The following is a 24,373-nucleotide window of genomic DNA, read 5'->3' as shown; positions in this document are numbered from 1 at the left end:
CCAGCCCTAGCCTTTTTGTGTGACCTTTCTGACTCTCCCTGAGTCTCTGTGTCTCCATCTGTGAGATGAGAATTACAATTGCCGTTCAAATTCTCAGTGCTGGAGGAGCAAATCAAATGGGAAGGCACTTTGTAGGCCAAGCCATACCCCAGTATCGTGATTCCAAGCAGGAGAGAGAAAACCCTGACTGCACTTTTATTGCCTTATTTCACTACAGTCAGCAAGAACAGGACAGTCCAATTATGTAGACTCGTTCCAGCAGCATAAACCTGAATGACCACCCTCTCAACCCATATTTAGAAGGTGTTTCCTCACCTAATTTTTGTGGGTCTGCTTTTGATCCCTCACTTTCGTTTCCTCATAAAGGAAATTCTGCACACAAGATCTCTATTCACCCCCCTTTAACTCATAGATCTGTAATGGTGAAACAGCCTTGCTGTCTGGGGTGCCACCCAAAGTTCTTTGTCTCATGGCCAAGGAAATCAAGGATGCAGACACTCCAAGGGTGAGGATACAGCAGGACTTTAATAAGCAAAAGAAAGAGAGAAATCCCTCTGCCATAGAGAGGGATCCCCCCAAAAATGTTGCCACTTCACAGTTGAATACAGAGGCTTTTATAAGAAACTGATGAGGGTTGGGTGTCTCATTTGCATGAGGTGCAAATTTATGGTAGCTCCTCCCCATCCTCCTAGTGCACATATAGGCCCTTTGCTTGAGTTATTCCATATTGCTTTGTTCCCCTTACTGCACATGTGTCAGGGGATGGAATTTTCCATTGCAGGGATGTCTTGGCAAGTCTCCTGTGTAGGCTTTCTTATCTATGTGGCTGTGGGCATACCTTAGGCAAGCACCCCTGTGCAAGTTCCCTTATCTGTGTCTGCAGGTTGTTCTTTGTTTGAAAGAACTCAACTGAGGACCCACCCTAACTGCCTGCTTGACCAGTTTCTTCCTTCCTTCTCTCTCAGTGGTCTGCTTTTTGTTAAATAAATCATGTTAATTTCCACAGAATTTAAGACACACACACACACATACACAGACCCACCCCCACACACACACTTAAGCAGAATTTAACATGCATTTTAAACTGAGGGAATATTTTCTTTCTTGAAGTTTTTGGGGACATTGTATAAAAAAATTATAAACTGGTTACATTTGCACTGAAATTTTGGACATCTCTATGTTTTTCATGTTGCCTCTCTCCCTGGAAATGAAGAATCTGCTAATACAGTTTCAGCAAGGATGACATCCACTTCATTTGTGTATTGCACTCCTCAGAAGTGATGGGCTTGTTTAAAAGTTAATCAGGAAAATCCTTTTCTAGAAAAGTGTACCATGCCCTAAAAGATCAGTTTTGCAACTGTGTATTTTTTTTTCCTGAGGGAGAATCTCTTGCCCTCTTTATGAACAATTTTAAACATACAGTAAACTTAAATATTTTTACAGTAAACATCCATGTACCTATCACCCAGATTTTGCCACCGATTTTTTGCTATACTTGTTTTATCACATGTCTGTAGATCCATCCAACCCTGTATTGTCCACTGCTCCATCTTATTTTCCTGATGCACAAATGTTGATTTTGGCCTACAGAATTTGCTTAAAATGATATCCACTGTTGGGACTACTACAAAACTTTCACTCTTTTCTTACTTGCTTGAAAAGAACAACCTATGTTCACCTAGAGACTTCATTTGCCCTGGTGAGCTTGCACTGCCTCAGTCAAAGGATGAAGCATGGCTCTGCTGATGGACTGTCAGCCATGGTTCAGTGAACTCAAGGCCACACTGACTCAATCTGGTGCTGTGTCTGTGGCTCAGGCTAAATGTAAGGTGTTCTGGGGTCCTTGTGGCTTAGATCATCGTGAGTGACTGGGGACCATTATGTGCATAGTGTCCTTTCCTCTTCTTCTACTCTGTTTTCCTTGAAGTCAAATTAATATTCGGTCCCATTGGCCAGGTGTGGTGGCTCGTACTTGTAATCCCAGTGCTTTGAGAAGCCAAGATGGGAGGATCACTTGAGCCCAGGAGTTCAAGACCAGCCTGGGCAACATAGTGAGACCCAGTCTCTACAAAAATAAAAAATAAATAAAAATAAAAAATAGCCAGGCATGGTAGTGCACACCTGTAGTCCTAGCTACACAGGAGGTTGAGGTGGGAGGATCACTTGGGCTCAGGAGATCAAGGCTGCAGTGGGCCATGATTGTGCCACTGCACTCCAGTCTGGGTGACAAACTGAGATCCTATGTCTAAAAAAAACATGAAATATGTTTCAGTCCTACCGTCATTTCTCTAGGCACTGGCCACCCACAGCTAGCATACCAAAATTCAGGTCTTTATTATTTTCAATTGCCTATAGGAACAGCTGAGAACATATCCTGGGTCTTGTCATGTCCTTCATCTTCCATTTTTGCACTTTGCTCCTGCTTCCTGGTGGCCCTTCTTTGCCTTACCCACAGAAACTGTATGATATCTCCCTCTGACTGTCCACTCCAAGCTGCCCTTCCCCAAAGTATGCTAAACTTTAAAACTACTCTTACTCTTCAGTCAAAATGTTTATTCTTACATTATAACAGATCTCAGATAGAAGAACATGACTAAGGGTTCACTAAAGACACTTATACTAAGGTATAAGTGGATGATAGACCTTATCTTCACAGAGATTACATTTTATTTATTTATATTTTTTTGAGACAGGGTCTCACTCTGTCACCCAGGCTGGAGTGCAGTGGCGCAATCTCGGCTCACGGCAATCCCCTACCTCCCGGGCTCAAACAATCCTCCCGCCCCAGCCTCCAAAGTAGCTGGTGCTACAGATACATGTCACCACAACCAGCTAATTTTTGTATTTTTTTGTGGAGACCAGGTCTCACTATGTTGCCCAGGGTCTCACTATGTTGCCCAGGCTGGTCTCAGACTCCTGAGCTCAAGTGATTCTCCCACCTCGGCCTCCCAGTGTTGGGACTACAGCGTGAGACACCACACCCAGACTCAGACGTTGCATTTTAAAAGAAAGAGGTGCTTATTAGCTCAAATGGATCTTAAAATGGTAGTATATGTGAGATATTATCATGAAGGAGGCCCATCTGGATTAGTAATCTTTGTCTACTTCCAGACCTGTGCTTGCTCTGTTCCCTTTACCCCAATGTAAGGAATTTGTTTTGTCTGACTCTTCAGAGAAGTTGCCAACCCCTGCTCTAGACCCTCAGCACAAAAGGCATACTCCTTTGATTTGAGCTTGTTTCCCATGCCACTGCCTTGAGTAAATACCATCTTAAACTATCTTAGGTAGTTTCTGGAAAGTTTAGGAGTTTTCTAAACATGGGACAGATGCACAGAACATCTGGGTGGTGGGCTTTTAGCAATGCTTCAAGGGTCCCAGTATCACTCAGAGCTGGGCACCATCTTCCAGGGTAGGCATTTGGAAGCTCCTAAAGTAAAAATTTCTCTTGTATTATTGGTTTATCTCAAATGAGTTTAGTGGTCATAGATTGCCATATTGTGCCAAAACTTGATGTCCAGATTTCCACATTTTTATAGTGTACTCAATGCTTGTTTTTTAAAATATTTTTATATTAGAAATTGTTATTTAGGTTTTGTTGGCAACATAACCATAACATACCGTACAAAACCAATGTAATCACAATAATCTCTTATACTTGTTATAAGCTATGATTTCCAAAGTACTTTTATGTATGCTATCTTATTTCATACAGCAGTGCTGACACATATGCAGGGCAGATATATAGATGCCCACTTTGTAGATGAGAAAATGGAGGCTGAGAGAAGTGAAATGATTTTTTCAGTTAGGGTCTAACAGCTAATGAGGGTCAGAACTCAATTTCCCATCTTCCAGCTCCTAGATTATAGGACCACACTAATTGGGTTGATGAGAAAACCAACTTCTGAGAGGACTGATTGTATGAAATGGAAAGATCTGTGTTGCTATATGATCCCTAAGATTGAACTTTGTATGGTGGCACTTTCGTTCTTCCTCAAGAACTGAGCTTAATGATTATTCAAACTTGGTAAAGTGCTCTGCGACTAAGAATTATTACAAAAAGAGAGTGTACCAAGTTGAGCTCTGGGGCCAGCATGTTATATAAGATCTGGGTGGAATCTTTGTGCTGTCCATTCCTACAAAATAGGATTAATCATACCCCAGTAGATGACTCACTACCACACATCTGAAGACAGCAAGAATTAATAGCAGTTCTAGCCAGCTGGCTGAAGAAATCCTCAACTTGGGTCACCTTATGAATCTTTCAGACCAATCCCTCCACCCTTCTTAGCTGTCCCAAGGGTTCATTCTTTCTATCTTCACCTCTATGAATAAGTGTCAACTCTGATCAGCAACAAAAGTTGGATGCTAAAAGCAAACTGGGGAAGTGCCAATTTCTAAAGTCTTTGAAGACTGTGTTGTGTCAAGCCTTCCGAAGAACCTCTCACCTGCATCCAAGCCAAACATTATAGACAGGGCCTAGTGCAACACTGTGTTTTCTGCGGTTTTAAAAGAGAATTTTAAAACCAAATCCAATCTCTTATTGATGACCTTTGAACCATTAGCCACTGTTGGGTAGTCGAAATGAAACAAGTACAAGTATTATTGCTTATCTTCAGGGTGGATCTACTCACCAAAATCGTTGGTTGAAAAGTAAAAAAATAAAAAATAAAGCCGCCAAAGCAGTTTTCGGTGTCATGTAGACAAAAATGTGCAGAAACAGTGTATACCTGCACACAGAATTCAGGAAGCTGGTTTGAATCAAAAGATGAAGCCTAGTTTTAGAATGTATGTAGTCCATCACATAGGATGTTCAAAAGAAAACTACTCTTTGGGGAGGGTCAGACACAAATGACAGATCAAACTAAAGAGGAAGATTGCTTTTTAAAGAGATGGAGCCAGGCATGGTGGCTCATGCCTGTAATCCCAGCACTTTGGGAGACCAAGGCAGGAGGACTGATTGAGCTCAGGAGTTAGAAACTAGCCTGGGCAACTTAGCAAGACCTTGTCTCAACTAAAAAAAAAAAAAAAAAAAAAAAAAAATCAGCTGGGTATGTTGGCTCATGCCTGTAGTCCCAGCTAATCAGGAGGCTGAGGTGTGAGGATCGCTTGAGCCCAGGAGTACAAGGCTGCAGTGAGCCATGATTGTGCCACTGCACTCCAGCCTGGGCGACAGAGTGAGATCCTGTGTCAAAAGAATAAAACAAAATTTAAAGACATGGAGTTATCAAAGCTAATCAGAAGAAGAGATTTAAGCATCATGCTCAACACTGAAACCCAGCATCTATCACTTAGTATCAGTATCTGTCTTCGATGCTGAAAATCCACATGATTGGAAACGATTCTGTCTTGGTGTTGAGTGGCTACCATCAAGTCAACCAGTGATCCAAATCATTCAGATACTGTGCGAGAAACTAGTCATGAGAAGCTTGACTTTTTTTTTCATCAAATATGTCTCAACCTCATTTGGACAGAAATGGAAAATGACATTTGAAACTGTAATCCGTTAATACGTAGTCTGGTTCTTTCCGAAGGTTGCAAGGTTTCCAAGTTCTGAAACTCATAACTAACTAACCATATGGAAACAGAATGTTCTACAAATCTTGGCTTCCCAAATATTGTCGGAGTATGAGTGACTTTCATTGACACTGTGCAGGAACATACTTACAGGCAGTCATCCTTATCTGGCCATACTCCTTGCCAGCGCTAGCCCTTTCCTCTCATAAGACGAGTCTCCTTACTAGGACAAGATCACTGAATGTTAAATTTCTACCACCAAACCTTTGCTCTTGCTGCTTCCTTACCCCATACAAAGTGCAGGCCTTGCTTATCCTTCAAGATCCATCTCTGATTCCACCTGATATGGTTTCAGTCTGTGTCCTCACCCAAATCTCATGTTGAATTGTAATCCCCAGTGTTGGAGAAAGGGCCTGGTGGGAGGTGATCGGATCATGTGGGCGAATTTCCCCCTTGCTGTTCTGGTGATAGTGAGTTTTCATGAGACCTGGTTGTTTAAAGGTATGTAGCACCTCCCCCTTCGCTCTCTTCCTTCTGCTCCAAACATGTAGGGACATGCCTGCTTCCCTGTTTTCTGGGCGACAGAGCGAGACCCTATCTCTCTCTCTATATATATACACTTTTTTTTTTCTAAATTATTCCTATGCTTTTATGCTGGTCAAATTCATTTCTGGTCAATACAAAATACACCATGATTGTAAGTTTCCTGAGGCCTCCCCAACCATGCTTTCTGTACAGCCTTTAGAACATGAGCCAATTAAACCTCTTTTCTTCAAAAATTACCCAGTCTCACATAGTTCTTTATAGCAATGTAAGAACTGACTAATACACTACCTTCCCATGAAACTTTCTATGACTACTCCCCCAATTGGGATCTCTGCAATTTCTCATAGCCCATGGGACTTACCATTGATAAAACAGAAGTTGAGACTCTTTGTTGGTCTTGCTGTCCCTACTTACTACTCTGCTCTAGTCCATTCTCTAATCATATCCTAACTGCCACAGCTCAACTCCCAAATGAATCCCTCAGAGAACAAGAGTGGGCTTGAAAGTCAGACTGATGTGTCTTCAGTGTGGAGCCCTTCTACTTTTTCTAGGTCTGAGAATGGTTGCAATACCCACTTGGAGCTTCTCTCAGCTTCTTCATCCACTAGGAACAATGGTACCCATATCACAGGGTTGTTGTGAGAGACATTTGTAATGTGACAATGGCACAAGGCATGGTACATATTAAGCAGGTTTAATAAATGGTAGATATGTCTGGACTTCCCCATGTACTGTGCAGGATACAGAATTGGTAATGGGTCATAACTTGAGTAATGAATGTATTTTCAGTGCAGTATCCCTGATCATTGGATTATAAAATAATAATTCTGGAGTTATAAGGCTGGGAAAGGTTATAAGATATCATCTTATTATAATGTATTTATTGATATGGAAATATGTTCACAAACTACCATTAAACCAAAAAGGCACTTTCTTAAATAGCAAACTTGGGATCTGTATGCATTTGGCCACATGTGTGTGTACCTTTGTGCATACATAAAATATCTTTATCTATACCTGTATAGTTAGATTAAGAAGTACACACTAAACAGTGGTTAACCAAAATGTTAACAATGGTTATCTCTGATTAATAGGATTGTAGACCATTTATTGGTATTAATAAATTAAATATTTATTATGAGTATGTACTATTTATATTATATAATTGTTCTTATCTGTATTAATTTTTCTGTGTTAATTTTTTATTGTGAACATATACTACTTGTGTAAATAAGGCATAATACATGATTTTTAAAATGCCATATATATAATTAAAGTATGAATAGAGAAAGGGGCTTGGAGGTAGGGAAAATGCAAAATTAAAAAAGCAACTTTTTAGAGTCATGGGATTAGGGGTGCTTTCTCAGCCCCCACATTTTCTGTTTTATCTTTCACTTGTTTCTTGTTTCATGACCTTTACAATAGTTTTAGTTTATACAAATTATTTTCTAGGCCAGATGCAGTGGCTCATGCCTGCAATCCCAGCATTTTGGGAGGCTGAGGTGGGAGGATCACTTGAGCCCAGGAGTTCGAGACCAGCCTGCCCAACATGGTGAAACCCAATCTTTACCAAAAAATACAAAAATTAGCCAGGTGTGGTGGTGTATGTGTATAGTCCCAGCTACTTGGGGGACTGAGGTAGGAGAATCACCTGAGCCTGGAAGGTCGAGGCTACAGTGAGCTGTGATCATGCCACTGCACTCCAGCCCGGGAAACAGAGTGAGACCCTGTCTCAAAAAAATAAAATCATTTTCTAAATTATTCCTATGCTTTTATGCTGGTGAAATTAATTTCTGGTCAATACATAATCAGGCTATTATTAACAAGGCAGTATTCTAAGAAGGGAATCTTCTTCAACATCTAGAATTATCAAAATGTATAAAATGGACTGACTATGTCTTGACCAGTCTGTTAACTGGCTTCTTTCTGGTGGACCCCAGTTATTTTGACTCTGGTACTCAGTGTCATGTGGATCCTGCCTAGAGTTTCCCAATTGTTCCACAGCTCTGGGAACTGAAAAGCTCTTGTGCTGGTGGCCAGAGAGGGAGAGAAGCCTCTGCATGTGTGCATCAGCCTATTGGAGTTGTCTTTTGTGAGGCTAGAAGCATGGTGCCTGCCAGAGCTGTGAGTAGCCCTGGGATGCAGACTGTCCTTCCTTCCCATCTGCTCTGCCAGCAATTGTCCTGTCCCAGTAAGTACCTTCCCCTCTATGCCACCCTGTCATGGTGGCCAACTCAGGACTGGGATGTGGAGCTCTTATTCACAACCCATATGAATGCCAACTGGATTTGTAGCACAGGTAGAGGAAAAAATGGGGCCAAGGACAGGGGACACAGGATAGAGTTGGAGAAAGTCTGTTCTTTTTTCTATTGACTTTAGGAACAGGTGACTGTATGGTTACAGTGGCTGCCTAGATTTTAAACTCAGTTTGTTTTACAGTTTCAACACAATTGGAAAATATTTGTTGAGTACTTACTATTTGCCAGACACTTAGTGATATGGTTTGGCTGTTTCCCCACCCAAATCTCATCCTGAATTGTAGTTCTCATAATCCCCACCTGCCATTGGAGGGACCTGGTGGGAGGTAACTGAATCATGGGGGCAGTTACCTCCATGCTGTTCTCATGATAGTGAGTTCTCACGAGATCTGATGGTTTTATAAGGGGCTTTTCTCCCTTTTGCTTGGCACCTCTCTTCCTGCTGCCATGTGAAGAAGGGTATGCCTGCTTCCCCCTTTCCACCATGATTATAAGTTTCCTGAGGCCTTTCCAGTCATGCTGAACTGCCAGTCCATTAAAACTCTTTCCTTTACAAATTACCCAGTCTCGTGTATGTCTTTATTAGCAGCATGAGAATGGACTATACACTTAGCTATACTAAGGAGATACACTGGTGAACAAAGCAGACACAACTCCCTTCCCTCATTGACTTTGTATTATACTGTTGTAGAGATTCTCTCAAACCTGATGATGGGTTTCCAATTCTGATCAAAACAGAAAATAATGTAATGAACTCTGGATTAAGAATCATCTGAGACACTTACCTGGCAGTGGAAATACCATGATCACAAAGGTGGTTTTTCCATGGCCAGCCTTATCCATTGCACTCAGATGTGCTGACCCCTGCAATTTCCCAAAATGTGAAAAACTTGACTGCATAATTTGTGATAGTGGGACTTTTGTTCACACTTTCCCTGAGGAAAAAGAAAAAGGAAAAGGAAACAGACGAGCACATTCAACATTTCTCAGTGGTGTGGTAGATCTCTAGGGCTTTATCTCCTTGTCTCATTCAGAGTGTGCCTCTTCCAGGAAATAGGCATTTACATTATGAACACTTACTTTGATCTATTCTGCATGGTCTTTGATATCCTCTGTCATTTTGGAAAATAGCCCCAGAATCCAGACTTTCAGCTTTTGGGACAAGGTAAGCATAGCAAGTAGACAAAATTCCTTTCACCAAGAGGTGGAAGAAAGTGTAGTCTGTTTTACTACATATAGATGTAATGAGGTGGAAGAAAGTGTAGTCTGTCTTATTACATATAGATGTAATGCTGGGAGTATAATTTTCTAATAACAGTAAAAGAGAATGTTATAGAAGATATACAGCCTGCTAAAGAAGAATTATTTTATATAAAATGTAACTATGTCACAACGTGATTATATCTTTGTGGTTTTTTTGTTTACCTGTTTTAGAGACAGGCTCACTCTGTTGCCCAGGCTGGAGTGCAATGGTGCAATCATGGTTCACTGTAGCCTTGAACTCCTGGGCTCAAGTGACCCTCCCACCCCAGCTTCATAAGTAGCTGGGATTACAGGTATGTGCCACCATGCACAGATAATTTTAAATTTTTTATAGAGATGGAGTCTCACTATGTTGCCCAAGCTGGTATGGAACTCCTGGCCTCAGGTGATCCTCCTGCCTCAGTCTCCTAAAGTGTTGAGATTACAGGAATGAGCCACTGTGCCCAGTCTGTCTTAGTTTTAAGACTGCTAAAGGGTGGGACTTTTCGGCAAGTACTTAACTAAGATGTCCCATATTTAGTCGAGATCTTTTCCCAGATTGGCTTAGAAAATATGAGTTTGTCCATTTGTCAGTTTTCTTTGGTGAGGGGTTGTGTCTGTGTGTGTGTGTGTGTAGGGGGGTATATTCAAGAATATAGACAGTTTTTTGTTCAGAGAACATGCCCTGAAGCTTATAACAATGCTTTATCAAATCCCCTGGCACTGGAATCCAATCACTGATTTTTATTAAACTTTGGAGCTTTTGAAATTCTCACTGAGCTGAGGTCAGAGCTGGTGAAGCGCTGCCCCACTGCATGCCCTGATAACCACAGCCTCTTGGTATATCATCTTAATGGCCAATGGAACCTCCTCCTCTTCCTCCCCACCGTGACTGACATTTTCAGAAATGCCCCAAAATGGCACTAAACGATGTGCAAACACACTAGATGGATTGCTAATCTCTTTTCGAGGCTTTCTTAATGGTGCATTCATAGCTCCTTGGAGCAAACTCAATTTCTCTCTGTGCACTCTGTTTTCACTTTTACAATTTTAGAAGAAATCATTTTGGCAAATATATTTTGTGACTTGGATGAGAGGTAATTTATACAATTGCTTTACCTAGTATGACAACAAGCAGCAACTCCAGTCACAGGAGGATGAATGGCTATTCATCAATCACAGCTGAGACACATAAATGGGTCTGGAGCCTTTTATGTGGCTGAAACCATGAACTTGGGGGCTACTTAAGGCAAATCTTGTTTCTTTGCGGGGAGGGCAGTGCAGATAGAAACAAAAGTCAGCCCTTTGGATCTTCACCTTTATATTAATCACCAAATCTTAAGAGAGCCTCAAATGAGCCCAACAGAGAGGATACAACTTTAATGGTACAAATGACACAGTGCTAAGGGTGGGCACTGCCAGGTCATCCATGCCAGGGATGCACCTGTGGCCCTGATCCCTGAGGGTGATTGGGCAAATGAGTGATGCGAGATGATAATTTCTCTCAATGGACCAGTCAGCACACCGCATATTTTTCCTGGGAGTGCCTGTTGTCACCCCCAATGAAATTCCCAAATCTGCCCAGAAGATGTTGCTTTACACCTCAGGCCCAGCAGAAATTTTAACATTTTTGAACACACATACACAAGTACACACAATCACACAGAAAACACAGCCTTGGATGGAGGAGCTCTTATCTATGCAGCTTCATGGGTTTCCTCTACACCAGTGGTTTACAACTATGGCAGCACATTAAAATTACCTGGGAAGTTTTTAAAATTCTCAAATGTCTAGGCCCGCCACAGACCAATTGAATCACAATTGTTAGGGGTGGGACCCAGGAGCCAATATTTTTCTTGAGCTCACCATGTTATTCTGATGTGTGACCAAGTCTGTGAACCACTGCTTTAAGCAGTTAAGGCCGATAAAGGAAATGGGTCTCTAACTTTAGTGCATACTGGAATCAACTAGGGAGCTTGTTAAAATGCAGATTCAGTAGGTCTGGGCTTGGGGCCTGAGATTCTATATTTTTAACAAGCTCCTTAGGCAATTTTGAGGATGGTGGTCCATAGACCACATGTTGAGAACCCTGGCTAGAGAATTCTACTCTGGAGCTTGCATGTTTCCCAAGCCTCTTCTATTATTTAATTTCATAATGGTCCTCTCCTCTCAAACAGCTTCCTCTTCTGCCTGTGCATATGTGGGAGGGTATAGTCCCTGGGCAGATAATCAGTTCAGTAAATTCAGAACCTTCACCTTGTAGTATCCAGAAGAGTCAAGACAATGCATCAAAGGGATGCGGAGGCATGGGGTTGGGTTTGGAGATGGACAGAGCAACAGGAAAGAGGAAAGGGACTGGTTTTAGTCTAGTAGGTACTGAAAGTGAAATTCAGATTTGGAGTTAGGAAGTCACTCTGGGCGGGGTGCAGTGGCTGATCCCTGTAATCCCAACACTGTGGGAGGCCAAGGTGAGAGGATTGCTTGAGGCTAGGAGTTCGAGACCAGCCTGGGCAACATAGTGAGACTCCATCTCTACAATTCTTTTTTTTAATTAGGTGGGCATGGTGGTGTGTGCCTGTAGTCCCAGCTACTTGGGAGGCTGAGGTGGGAGGATTGCTCGAGGCCAGGAGTTCAAAGCTGCAGTGAGCTATAATCACACCACTGCACTCCAGCCTGGGCAACAGAGAGACCCTGTTCCAAAAAAGAAGAAGAAAAGAAAGAAAGAAAATAAGGAGAAGGAGAGGACATAATTCCTGTCTTGGATAGTCAGAGTTGGGAAGATCAGTCCCTGCAGCACACCACCCAAAAGGTAGGATATACTCAACCTGGGCCTAGACAAAGACATCCTACCAAGGGTTCTGGAGGGTGCCTCCATAGTTACCTCTTCTACCTCTACAGCCCCCACCTGTACAGCATTGTTTTCTTGTCCAGCTTTTCTGTTTTTGCTGAACCCCAGGAAAACATTCTGAGTATTGCTGCTGCCAAGCAACTATAAGATAAAGGGAAAGGGATGAAGTGGGGAGGGACCGTAGCCATGAGAAAGAGATCTTAAGTGTATCTTGTAATTGCATATGCTCACTGGATAGTTATCCATTCTTCTGTGTATTTTACTGCCCATTCCACAGACTCAACTGATGTGGAATTAGAGTGCACAGCCCTTAATGCCAGGTAACAAGCAAAATGCTACATGGAAAGAGTATGGATTTTGCAGGTAGACCGGGCTCCCATCCCACCTCTGCCACTTAAAAATGGTGTGGCCTCCCCATGTCCTCCATCCAATAGTAACACCTCTGTTGAGTCTCTCTGTTGGGGGTGGGAGAGCATGAAATTAGAAAAGGCTTCAGAGAGGAGGTCGAAGAGTGGAGTAAGATTTCCATGGCACAGATAGGAGGAAAGAACTTCCTAGGAGGAGGCAAGGATATGCAAAAGACTGGAAAGGATGGTTGCTGTACTGTTAGAATTTGTTACTGGCATCAATCCAGGTGGCTGCCGTACAGTACTTTGTTGTTGTTTACCATATTTGTTTTCAACTTGTAGTTTGCATTTAGCTTGCTCTGACCAATCAGGAGATGGGTATGAGTTACTTTGTTATTTCTTTGCACCGGACTTTGCAGAATATTGGCAACCTAACAAGTGCAAACCCCCAAGTACAAATCTGGGTCCTTTCTACAACATCCAGCCCAGTGCTAACTGATCCCAGTGTTCTCAACACTACATTGCACCCAACTCTAACGTTTTCCCATATTTCTCACCTGGTAGCAGCAAGAGAGCCCATTACCTGTTAGAGAGGGACAGGATCAGTGAACACATGATCACTGATTATCGAGAAGGCTGCATTTGAGCTGGATCCTGACAGGTGGGCAGAGATGGAGGGAAAGGACATTCCAGTAGGAGGCTGATTACTCTTAAATAGTGGTCTATAGCACAGACATTGCTGCTAGAGGGTCATGGATTCAAACTCTATTATGGCCATTTCCTAGTTCTACTCATGATCCCCTTCCTCAGTCCTCTCTCACCCCACATCCGTTCTCCCAGTAATATAAACACTCTCCTAACTGCCCATGCTCAGTTAGATCTTTGCTTATCCTGTGTATCTGATCTTCAATGCCTGCACAATCCCCTTCCTGTAACCCACTTAGGGTACATGGTCAGAATAGTCAGACCATGACTTACTAGCTGTAAGATGTCGCTTAACTTCTACGAGCTTGTTTTCTTATTTGTAAAATGGGGATATTAAAAGCACTCCTTTAGCCAGGCATGGTGGCCTGCTCCTGCCATCCTAGCTACTCACAAGGCTGAGGTGGAAGGATTGCTTGAGCCCGGGAAGCAGAGGCTGCAGTGTGCTGAGATCATGCCACTGCACTCTAGCCTGGGCGACAGAGACCCTGCCTCAAAACAAACAAACAAAAAACATTCCCTTACAGGACCGTTGTAGGAATTAAATAAAATACCTTGTGTAAAATTCTTAGCATCATGTCTGGAACACAGCAAAGTCTTAGGATGCTATTTAATATCTCCCTATAATGGAGCTGTTACTATCACCCACTCAAAGAATTATGCTAAGTGCTGGGAATACAGTGAACAAGAAAGACAAAGTACCACCCTCCACCACATGGAGCTTACACTCTAAAAGAGGGAGAGAGTCAATAATAAACAAGCCAGTAAATATACACGACATCAAGTGGTGACAAGTTCTAAAGAAAAATTCAAGCAGGGTTGGTGAATGGGGACTTTTAGGGGAGTGAGACATTGAGTGATCAGAGAAGACCTCACATAGGAAATGTCTATTGAGCTGAGACCTGAAAACACAGGACAGTGAGAGTGAGTCATGGAGAGATTTGAAGAAAAGAGCTTTCCCAGTAGAGGGAAGAGCAAGTGCAAAGACCCCAAGGCAGGAGAGTTCTTAATGTGTTTAGAATAGCAAGGAAGGTTTATTTATTTAGTAAACGCGGGTGTTTGCTTAAAGGGATACATGATTGTCCATGTCTGTATGTTTATCTGAAAGTCCTAAATACTGAAAGTCATGGAGAAGAAGGTAATTGTGAAATCTGATGGTCCTTCCTGGGTCCTTGAATGCTGCTGCTCTCCTGTGCTGTGGACCTTTGGGTCACCCCTGCCTGTGCTATCCATGTTTAGCTTAGAGTAGCCAGAGAAGGGAAGAAGCCTTCCTTTGATTCTCAGTATAAGGCTGAGAATAAGGTTCCAAATCCATGTACTGGATTTTTATGGATCAATGACTCATCCTGTTTTCATTCTTCCACTCAACAAGCATTTATGACTTACTTTCTTTAGGCATAACTATGCTAAATTCTGTGAAAGATACAAATAATTATAGGACAACAGGCCCAGCCATCTTGGAGTCTTTTTAGAAACATTCAGGAAAAATAATAATTTGTAGAACTATACAATCTCAGTCATTAAGAACTAGAAGTGAGAAGACATACATATATGAACAGCTAAGAAAATGGCGATTAGTGTTAATCACAGTCCTAGACAATTGTATAGAAATAGCACAATGTAGTGAATGATGGCATGTGAGATGAGTTGTGCAAATAAGGAAAACTATAGCAGTTGGTCAGAAGAGGCATCCTGGAAGTAGAGAGGCTCAGGTTGGGCATTAAAATCTATGCAGGGGCGACGGGTGGTTCCAAGATGGCCAAACAGGAACAGCTCCAGCCTCCAGCTCTCAGCATGAGCGATGCAGAAGACGGGTGATTTCTGCATTTCCAACTGAGGTACCTGGTTCATCTCACTGCAGCTTGTCAGATAGTGGGTGCAGGACAGTGGGAGCAGCCCACTAAGCATGAGCTGAAGCTGGGTGAGGCATTGCCTCACCCAGGAAGTGCAAGGGGTCAGGGAATCCCCTTCCTAGCCAAGGGAAGCTGTGACAGACGACACCTGGAAAATTGGGTCACTCCCACCCTAATACTGCGCTTTTCCAGTGGTCTTAGCAAATGGCACACCAGGAGATAATATCCCGTGCCTGGCTCGGAGGGTCCCATGCCCACAGAGCCTCACTCATTGCTAGCATAGCAGTCTGAGATCGAATTGCAAGGTGGCAGCGAGGCTGCAAAAGGGGCGCCCACCATTGCTGAGGCTTGAGTAGGTAAACAAAGCAGCCTGGAAGCTCGAACTTCCAGGTGGAGCCCACTGCAGCTCAAGGAGGCCTGCCTGCCTCTGTAGAGTCCACCTCTGGGGGCAGGGCATAGCCAAACAAAAGACAGCAGAAACCTCTGCAGACTTAAATGTCCCTGTCTGACAGCTTTGAATAGAGTAGTGGTTCTCCAAGCATGGAGTTTGAGATCTGAGAACGGACAGACTGCCTCCTCAAGTGGGTCCCTGACACCTGAACAGCCTAACCAGGATGCACCCCCCAGTAGGGGCCGACTGACACCTCACACAGCCGGGTACCCCTCTGAGATGAAGCTTCCAGAGGAATGATCAGGCAGCAACATTTGCTGTTCAGCAATATTATCTGTTTTGCAGCCTCCACTGCTGATACCCAGGCAAACAGGGTCTGGAGTGGACCCCCAGCAAATGCCAGCAGACCTCCAGCTGAGAGTCCTGACTGTTAGAAGGAAAACTAACAAACAGAAAGGATGTCCACACCAAAACCCCATATGTATGTCACCATCATCAAAGACCAAAGGTAGATAAAACCACAAAGATGGTGAAAAAACAGAGCAGAAAAGCTGAAAATTCTAAAAATCAGAGTACCTCTCCCCCTCCAAAGGAACTCAGATCTTTGCCAGCAATGGAACAAAGCTGGATGGAGAATGACTTTCACGAGTTGAGAGAAGAAGGCTTCAGACGATCAAACCTCTCCAAGCTAAAGGAGGAAGTTTAAACCCATTGCAAAGAAGCTAAAAACCTTGAAAAAAGATTAGACAAACTGCTAACTAGAATAACCAGTGTAGAGAAGTCCTTAAATGACCTGATGGAGCTGAAAATCGTGGCACGAGAACTACGTGACGAATGCATAAGCTTCAGTAACCAATTCAATCAACTGGAAGAAAGGGTATTAGTGATTGAAGATCAAATGAATGAAATGAAGCAAGAAGAGAAGTTTAGAGTAGAAAGAGTAAAAAGAAATTAACAAAGGCTCCAAGAAATACGGGACTATATGAAAAGACCAAATCTACGTCTGATTGGTGTACCTGAAAGTGATGGGGAGAATGGAACCAAGTTGGAAAACACTCTACAGGATATTATACGGGAGAACTTCCCCAACCTAGGAAGGCAGGCCAACATTCAAATTCAAGAAATACAGAGAATGCCACAAAGATACTCCTCGAGAAGAGCAACTCCAAGACACACAATTGTCAGATTCACCAAAGTTGAAATGAAGGAAAAAATGTTAAGGACAGCCAGAGAGAAAGGTCGGGTTACTCACAAAGGGAAGTCCATCAGACTAACAGCGGATCCCTCAGCAGAAACTCTCCAAGTCAGAAGAGAGTGGGGGCCAACATTCAACATTCTTAAAGAAAAGAAATTTCAACCCATAATTTCATATCCAGCCAAGCTAGGCTTCATAAGTGAAGGAAAAATAAAATCCTTTACAGACAAGCAAATGCTGAGAGAGTTTGTCACCACCAGGCCTGCCCTACAAGAGCTCCTGAAGGAAGCACTCACATGGAAAGGAACAACAGGTACCGGCCACTGCAAAAACATGTCAAATTGTAAAGACCATCGATGCTAGGAAGAAACTGCATCAACTAATGAGTACAATAACCAGCTAACATCATAATGACAGGATCAAATTCATACCTAACAATATTAACCTTAAATGTAAATGGGCTAAATGCTCCAATTAAAAGACACAGACTGGCAAATTGGATAGAGTCAAGACCCATAAGTGTGCTGTATTCAGGAGACCCATCTCACGTGCAGAGACACACATAGGCTCAAAATAAAGGGATGGAGGAAGATCTACCAAGCAAATGGAAATCAAAAAAAAGGCAGGCATTGCAATCCTAGTTTCTGATAAAACAGACTTTAAACCAACAAAGATCAAAAGAGACAAAGAAGGCCACTACATTATGGTAAAGGGATCAATTCAACAAGAAGAGCTAACTATCCTAAATATATTTGCACCCAATACAGGGGGACCCAGATTCATAAAGCAAGTCCTTAGAGACCTACAAGGAGACTTAGACTCCCACATAGTAATAATGGGAGATTTTAACCCCCCACTGTCAACATTAGACAGATCAACGAGTCAGAAAGTTAACCAGGATATCCAGGAATTGAACTCAGCTCTGCACCAAGCAGACCTAATAGACATGTACAGAACTCTCCACCCCAAATCAACAGAATATACATTCTTCTCAGCACCACATTGCACTTATTCCAAAACTGACCACATAGTTGGAAGTAAAGCACTCTTCAGCAAATGTAAAAGAACAAACACTATAACAAACTGTCTTTCAGATCACAGTGCAATCAAACTAGAACTCAGATTTAAGAAACTCACTGAAAACCGCTCAACTACACGGAAACTGAACAACCTGCTTCTGAATGACTACTGAGTATATAACAAAATGAAGGCAGAAATAAAGATGTTCTTTGAAACCAATGAGAACAAAGACACAACATACCAGAATCTCTGGGACACATTTAAAGCAGTGTGTACAGGGAAATTTATAGCACTAAATGCCCACAATAGAAAGCAGAAGAGATCTAAAATTGACACCCTAACATCACAATTAAAAGAACTAGAGAAGCAAGAGCAAACACATTCAAAAGCTAAGAGAAGGCAAGAAATAACTAAAATCAGAGCAGAACTGAAGGAGATAGACACACAAAAAACCCTTCAAAAAATCAATGAATCCAGGGGCTCGTTTTCTGAAAAGATCAACAAAATTGATAGACCGCTAACAAGACTAATAAAGAAGAAAAGAGAGAAGAATCAAATAGACACAATAAAAAATGATAAAGGGGATATCACCACAGATCCCACAAAAATATAAACTACAATCAGAGAATATTATAAACACCTCTACACAAATAAACTAGAAAATCCAGAAGAAATGGATAAATTCCTGGACACATACACCCTCCCAAGACTAAACCAGGAAGAAGTTGAATCCCTGAATAGACCAATAGCAGGCTCTGAAATTAAGGCAATAATGAATAGCCTATCAATCAAAAAAAAGTCCAGGACCAGATGGATTCACAGCCAAATTCTACCAGAGGTACAAGGAGGAGCTGGTACCATTCCTTCTGAAACTATTCCAATCAATAGAAAAAGAGGGAATCCTCCCTAACTCATTTTGTGAGGCCAGCATCATCCTGATACCAAAGCCTGGCAGAGACACAACAAAAAAAGAGAATTTTAGACCAATATCCCTGATGAACATCGATGCAAAAATCCTCAATAAAAATACCGGCAAACTGAATCCAGCAGCACATCAAAAAGCTTATCCACCATGATCAAGTGGACTTCATCCTTGGGATGCAAGGCTGGTTCAACATATGCAAATCAATAAACGTAATCCAGCATATAAACAGAACCAAAAACAAAACCACATGATTATCTCAATAGATGCAGAAAAGGCCTTTGACAAAATTCAACAGCCCTTCATGCTAAAAACTCTCAATAAATTAGGTATTGATGGGACATATCTCAAAATAATAAGGGCTATTTATGACAAACCCACAGCCAATATCATACTGAACGGGCAAAAACTGAAAACATCCCCTTTGAAAACTGGCACAAGACAGGGATGCCCTCTCTCACCACTCCTATTCAACATAATGCTGGAAGTTCTGGCCAGGGCAATCAGGCAGGAGAAAGAAATAAAGGCTATTCAATTAGGAAAAGAGGAAGTCAAATTGTCTCTGTTTGCAGATGATATGATTGTATATTTAGAAAACCCCATCATCTTAGCCCAAAATCTCCTTAAGCTGATAAGCAACTTCAGCAGTCTCAGGATACAAAATCAATGTGCAGAAATCACAAGCGTTCTTATACACCAATAATAGACAAACAGAGAGCCAAATCATGAGTGAACTCCTATTCACAATTGCTACAAAGAGAATAAAATACCTAGGAATCCAACTTACAAGGGATGTGAAGGACCTCTTCAAGGAGAACTACAAACCACTGCTCAACGAAATAAAAGAGGACACAAACAAATGGAAGAACATGCCATGCTCACAGATAGGAAGAATCAATCTCGTGAAAATGGCCATACTGACCAAGGTAATTTATGATTCAATACCATCCCCATCAAGCTACCAATGACTTTCTTCACAGCATTGGAAAAAACTACTTTAAAGTTCATATGGAACCAAAAAGAGCCCGCATTGCCAAGTCAATCCTAAGCCAAAAGAACAAAGCTGGCGGCATCACACTACCTGACTTCAAACTATACTATAAGGCTACAGTAACCAAAACAGCATGGTACTGGTACCAAAACAGAGATATAGACCAATGGAACAGAACAGAGCCCTCAGAAATAATACCACACATCTACCACCATCTGATCTTTGACAAACCTGACAAAAACAAGAAATGTGGAAAGGATTCCCTATTTAATAAATGGTGCTGGGAAAACTGGCTAGCCATATATAGAAAGCTGAAACTGGATCCCTTCCTTACACCTTATACAAAAATTATTCAAGATGGATTAAAGACTTAAATGTTAGACCTAAAACCATCAAAACCCTAGAAGAAAACCTAGTCAATACCATTCAGGATATAGGCATGGGCAAGGACTTCATGTCTAAAACACCAAAAGCAATGGCAACACAAGCCAAAATTGACAAATGGGATCTAATTAAACTAAAGAGCTTCTGCACAGCAAAAGAAACTACCAACAGAATGAACAGGCAACCTACAGAATGGGAGAAAATTTTTGCAATCTACTCATCTGACAAAGGACTAATATCCAAAATCTACAAAGAACTCAAACAAATTTACAAGAAAAAAACAACCCCATCAAAAAGTGGGCAAAGGATATGAACAGACACTTCTCAAAAGAAGACATTTATGCAGCCAACAGACACATGAAAAAATGCTCATCATCACTGGCCATCCGAGAAATGCAAATGAAAACCACAATGAGATACCATCTCACACCACTTAGAATGGCAATCATTAAAAAGCCAGGAAACAACAGGTGCTGGAGAGGAGGTGAAGAAATAGGAATACTTTTACACTGTTGGTGGGACTGTAAACTAGTTCAACCATTGTGAAAGACAGTGTGACGATTCCACAAGGATCTAGAACTAGAAATACCATTTGACCCAGCCATCCCATTACTGGGTATATACCCAAAGGATTATAAATCATGCTGCTACAAAGATACATGCACGCATATGTTCATTGCAGCACTATTCACAATAGCAAAGACTTGGAACCAACCCAAATGTCCATCAGTGATAGACTGGACAAAGAAAATGTGGCACATATGCACCATGGAATACTATGCAGCCATAAAAAGGATGAGTTCATGTCCTTTGTAGGGACATGGATGAAGCTGGAAACCATCATTCTCAGCAAACTATCACAAGGACAAAAAACCAAACACCACATGTTCTCACTCATAGGTGGGAATTGAACAATGAGAAACTTGGACACAGAAAGGGGAACATCACACACCGGGGTCTGTTGTGGGGAGCAGGGAGAGGGGAAGGATAACATTAGGAGATATACCTAATGTAAATGACGAGTTAATGGGTGCAGCACACCAACATGGCACATGTATACTTATGTAAGAAACCTGCATGCTGTGCACATGTACCCTAGAACTTAAAGTATAATAATAAAAAAAAGAAGTTAAAAAAAATCTATGCAGGGGCATAGAGGAAGAAAGAAAGAACAAGAAAGCAAAATGGCAACCGTTTTGAGATGACCACTCCTGAGGAAAATATATGCTAAATCAGTAATGCTAGCTAGCTGGCTCTCTGCCATTATGATTCATGATCCATCATCTGGAGCTGTCATAACTTTTATAACATATCTGTTCTCTAAAATTCTGTGTATTTATGCATTCCACATGACAAGTTCACTCTCATTCATAAAATAATATTATCTCTGATTTCCTGAGAACTTGGGCCTAAGGTAGCAATTGGTTTTAGACTTAATGTGCTTCTAGCTCATGTAGATGATTCCAAATTACCATAAGAAGATGGATGGCCTTTTCCAACTTGGGTATGCTTTAATAGCAGAGGTGACTAGGGCATCTTTTTCAAGTTCAGGCAGAAAAATACCTGCAAAGGCCCACACACCTAGGCCAAATAACTTTGGTTGGCCTGATAAAGTTGTTTCTCTTGTGGGCTTCCAGGCTCAGTGGGTGTGGTGGCTGTATCCAGTGAGCTCAGCTCTGACTGTTTTTTCATGTAGAATAGTGTAATCTAGTCTCTTGGACTGGGTTGAATCTTTGCTTTTAATTACAACAGCATGCTGAGAATGGACTGGGTTCTTACTTTTGTTCTTTACTTAGGTTAACTCAAACCATTCCTTTAGTTTCCTTCCTTCCTTCCTTCCTTCCTTCCTTCCTTCCTTCCTTCCTTCCTTCCTTCCTTCCTTCCTTCCTTCTTTCCTTCCTTCCTTCCTTCCTTCCTCTCTCCCTCCTTTGCTCCCTCCCTCCCTTCCTCCCTTCCTCCCTCCTTCCCTCTCTTTCTCTTCCTCTTCTTCTTCCTCTCTCTCTCTCTCTCTCGCCGCCTCCTTCTTCTTTTTTTTTTTTTTTTTTGTGATGGAGTCTTGCTCTGTTGCCCAGGCTGGAGTGCAGTGACGCAATCTTGGCTCACTGCAAGCTCCGCCTCCTGGGTTCATGCCATTCTCCTGCCTCAGCCTCCCAAGTAGCTGGGATTACAGGCACCCGCCACCATGCATGGCTAATTTTTGTATTTTTAGTAGAGACAGGGTTTCACCATGTTAGCCAGGATGGTCTCCATCTCCTGACTTCGTGATCCGCCCACTTCGGCCTCCCAAAGTGCTGGGATTACAAGCGTAAGCCACCATGACCATGCTCGGCCTTTCTTTCTTTTTTTCTCTTTCTTTCTTTCTTTCTTTCTTTCTCTTTCTTTCTTTCTTTCTTTCTTTCTTTCTTTCTTTCTTTCTTTCTTTCTTTCCTTCTTTCTTTCTTTCTTTCTGATGGGGTCTTGCTCTGTCACCCAAGCTGGAGTGCAGTGGCACAGTCACAGCTCACTGCAGCCTCTACTTCCTGGGCTCCAGTGGCCCTCCCACCTTAGCCTTCCAAGTAGCTGGGACCACAGGTGTACACCACCATGCCAGGCTAGTTTTTTAAATTCTTTGTAGAGAGGGGGGTCTCACTATGCTGCTCAGGCTGGTCTCAAACTCCTGGGCTCAGGTGATCCTCCTGCCTTGGCCTCCCAAAGTGCTGGGATTACAGATGTGAACCACCATGCCCGGCCCTTCCTTGTTCATCTTTTCTCCAGAAGATAATTTTGGAAATCCAAGTTCTTAAGTTGGTGCCTAGGATAATAAAGTCCAGAGAGTGGAGGTAACTCATCTGCATTAGCACTGTTAGTATTTGTTCCAAATGATTTGCAACTGCCCAACTTTGGTGACAGAGCCAGGATCTATTGATGACTTCTGAAGGTAGAAGCCATAAGGCCTAGTGGTGAAGTGTGGTTGACAGATGAATGAATAAAGAAAATGGGGGATGTGTTCTTATATTTATAAAATGGAATATTATTTGGCCTTAAAAAATAATGAAAGCCTGCCATTTTTAACAATACGGATGAACCTGGAAGACACTGCTAAGTGAAATAGGCCAGACACATAAAGAAAAATATTGAATGATCTCACTTGTATATGGAATCTATAACAGTCAAACTCATAGAAGCAAAGAATATAATAGTGGTTGCCAGGAACTGGGGCATGGGGAAAATGAGGAGTTCTTGTTCAATGGATATAGAATTTCAGTTATGCTAGATGAATAAATTGTAGAAATCTTCTGTACAACACCATGCCTATAGTTAACAATACAGTAGTGTATACTTGAAATTTACTAAAAAGGTACATCTTTAGTGTTTTCATCACACAAAAAAGAAAGTAGTAACTATGTGTGGTGATGGAGATGTTAATTAGCTTAATCGTGGTGATCACTTCACAATGTATACATATATCAAAACATCAAGTTGTGGGCTGGGCATGGTGGCTCACACCTGTAATCCCAGCACTTTGGGTGGCTGAGGCAGGTGGATCATTCGAGGTTAAGAGTTTGAGATCAGTCTGGCCAACATGGTGAAACCCTGTCTCTACTGAAAATACAAAAATTAGCTGGGTGGTAGTGGCACACATCTGTCATCCCAGCTATTTGGGAGGCTGAGGCCGGAGAATCACTTGAGCCTGGGAGGCAGTGTGAGCCAAGATCATGCCACTGCACTCCAGTCTGGGTGACAGAGTGAGACCCTGTCTCAAAAAAAAAAAAAAAATCAAGTCGTGCACCTTAAATACAATTGTTGTCAATTGTACTGTAACAAAGCTGGAAAAATAACACTGATGTTAGTTACCATGTATTGAGTGTTTATATGGTGCCAGGCAGTCTGCTAATCTGATCTTTTCAACAACTCTCTGAGGTAGGTACTATTATTTAATATCCTTGTTTTATAAATGGGGAAACTGAGGCTCAGGAAGACTAACTAACATGCCCAGGTTAAGTAAGCAGCAGTCCTTCTGGTAGTTGGTCAGATTTGGGGTGTTAGTCCTAGCTTAGTCTTTCTGATTTACTTAATATTTTCACCTGTTTTCTGCAAAATTGGATAATAAAAGCCCATACCTAACAGGGTGGCTGTGAAGATGGAATTAGATAACATCTACAAAGTGCTCCACGGGGCGT

General features: G+C 42.0%; 1 non-coding gene across 1 annotated transcript; it reads left to right on the top strand.

Annotated features, from left to right (window-relative positions):
- Positions 1 to 9,095: 9,095 nt before the first annotated feature.
- On the top strand, positions 9,096 to 9,256 carry LOC126947073 (U1 spliceosomal RNA). Its single transcript, XR_007722916.1, has one exon. It is a non-coding gene; the product is annotated as a U1 spliceosomal RNA (small nuclear RNA).
- The last annotated feature ends 15,117 nt before the right edge of the window (positions 9,257 to 24,373 follow it).

The sequence above is a fragment of the Macaca thibetana genome, chromosome X, assembly GCF_024542745.1.
Source record: "Macaca thibetana thibetana isolate TM-01 chromosome X, ASM2454274v1, whole genome shotgun sequence".
Classification (NCBI taxonomy): Eukaryota; Metazoa; Chordata; class Mammalia; order Primates; family Cercopithecidae; genus Macaca; species Macaca thibetana.
This window is presented reverse-complemented; position numbering and strand designations above follow the sequence as displayed.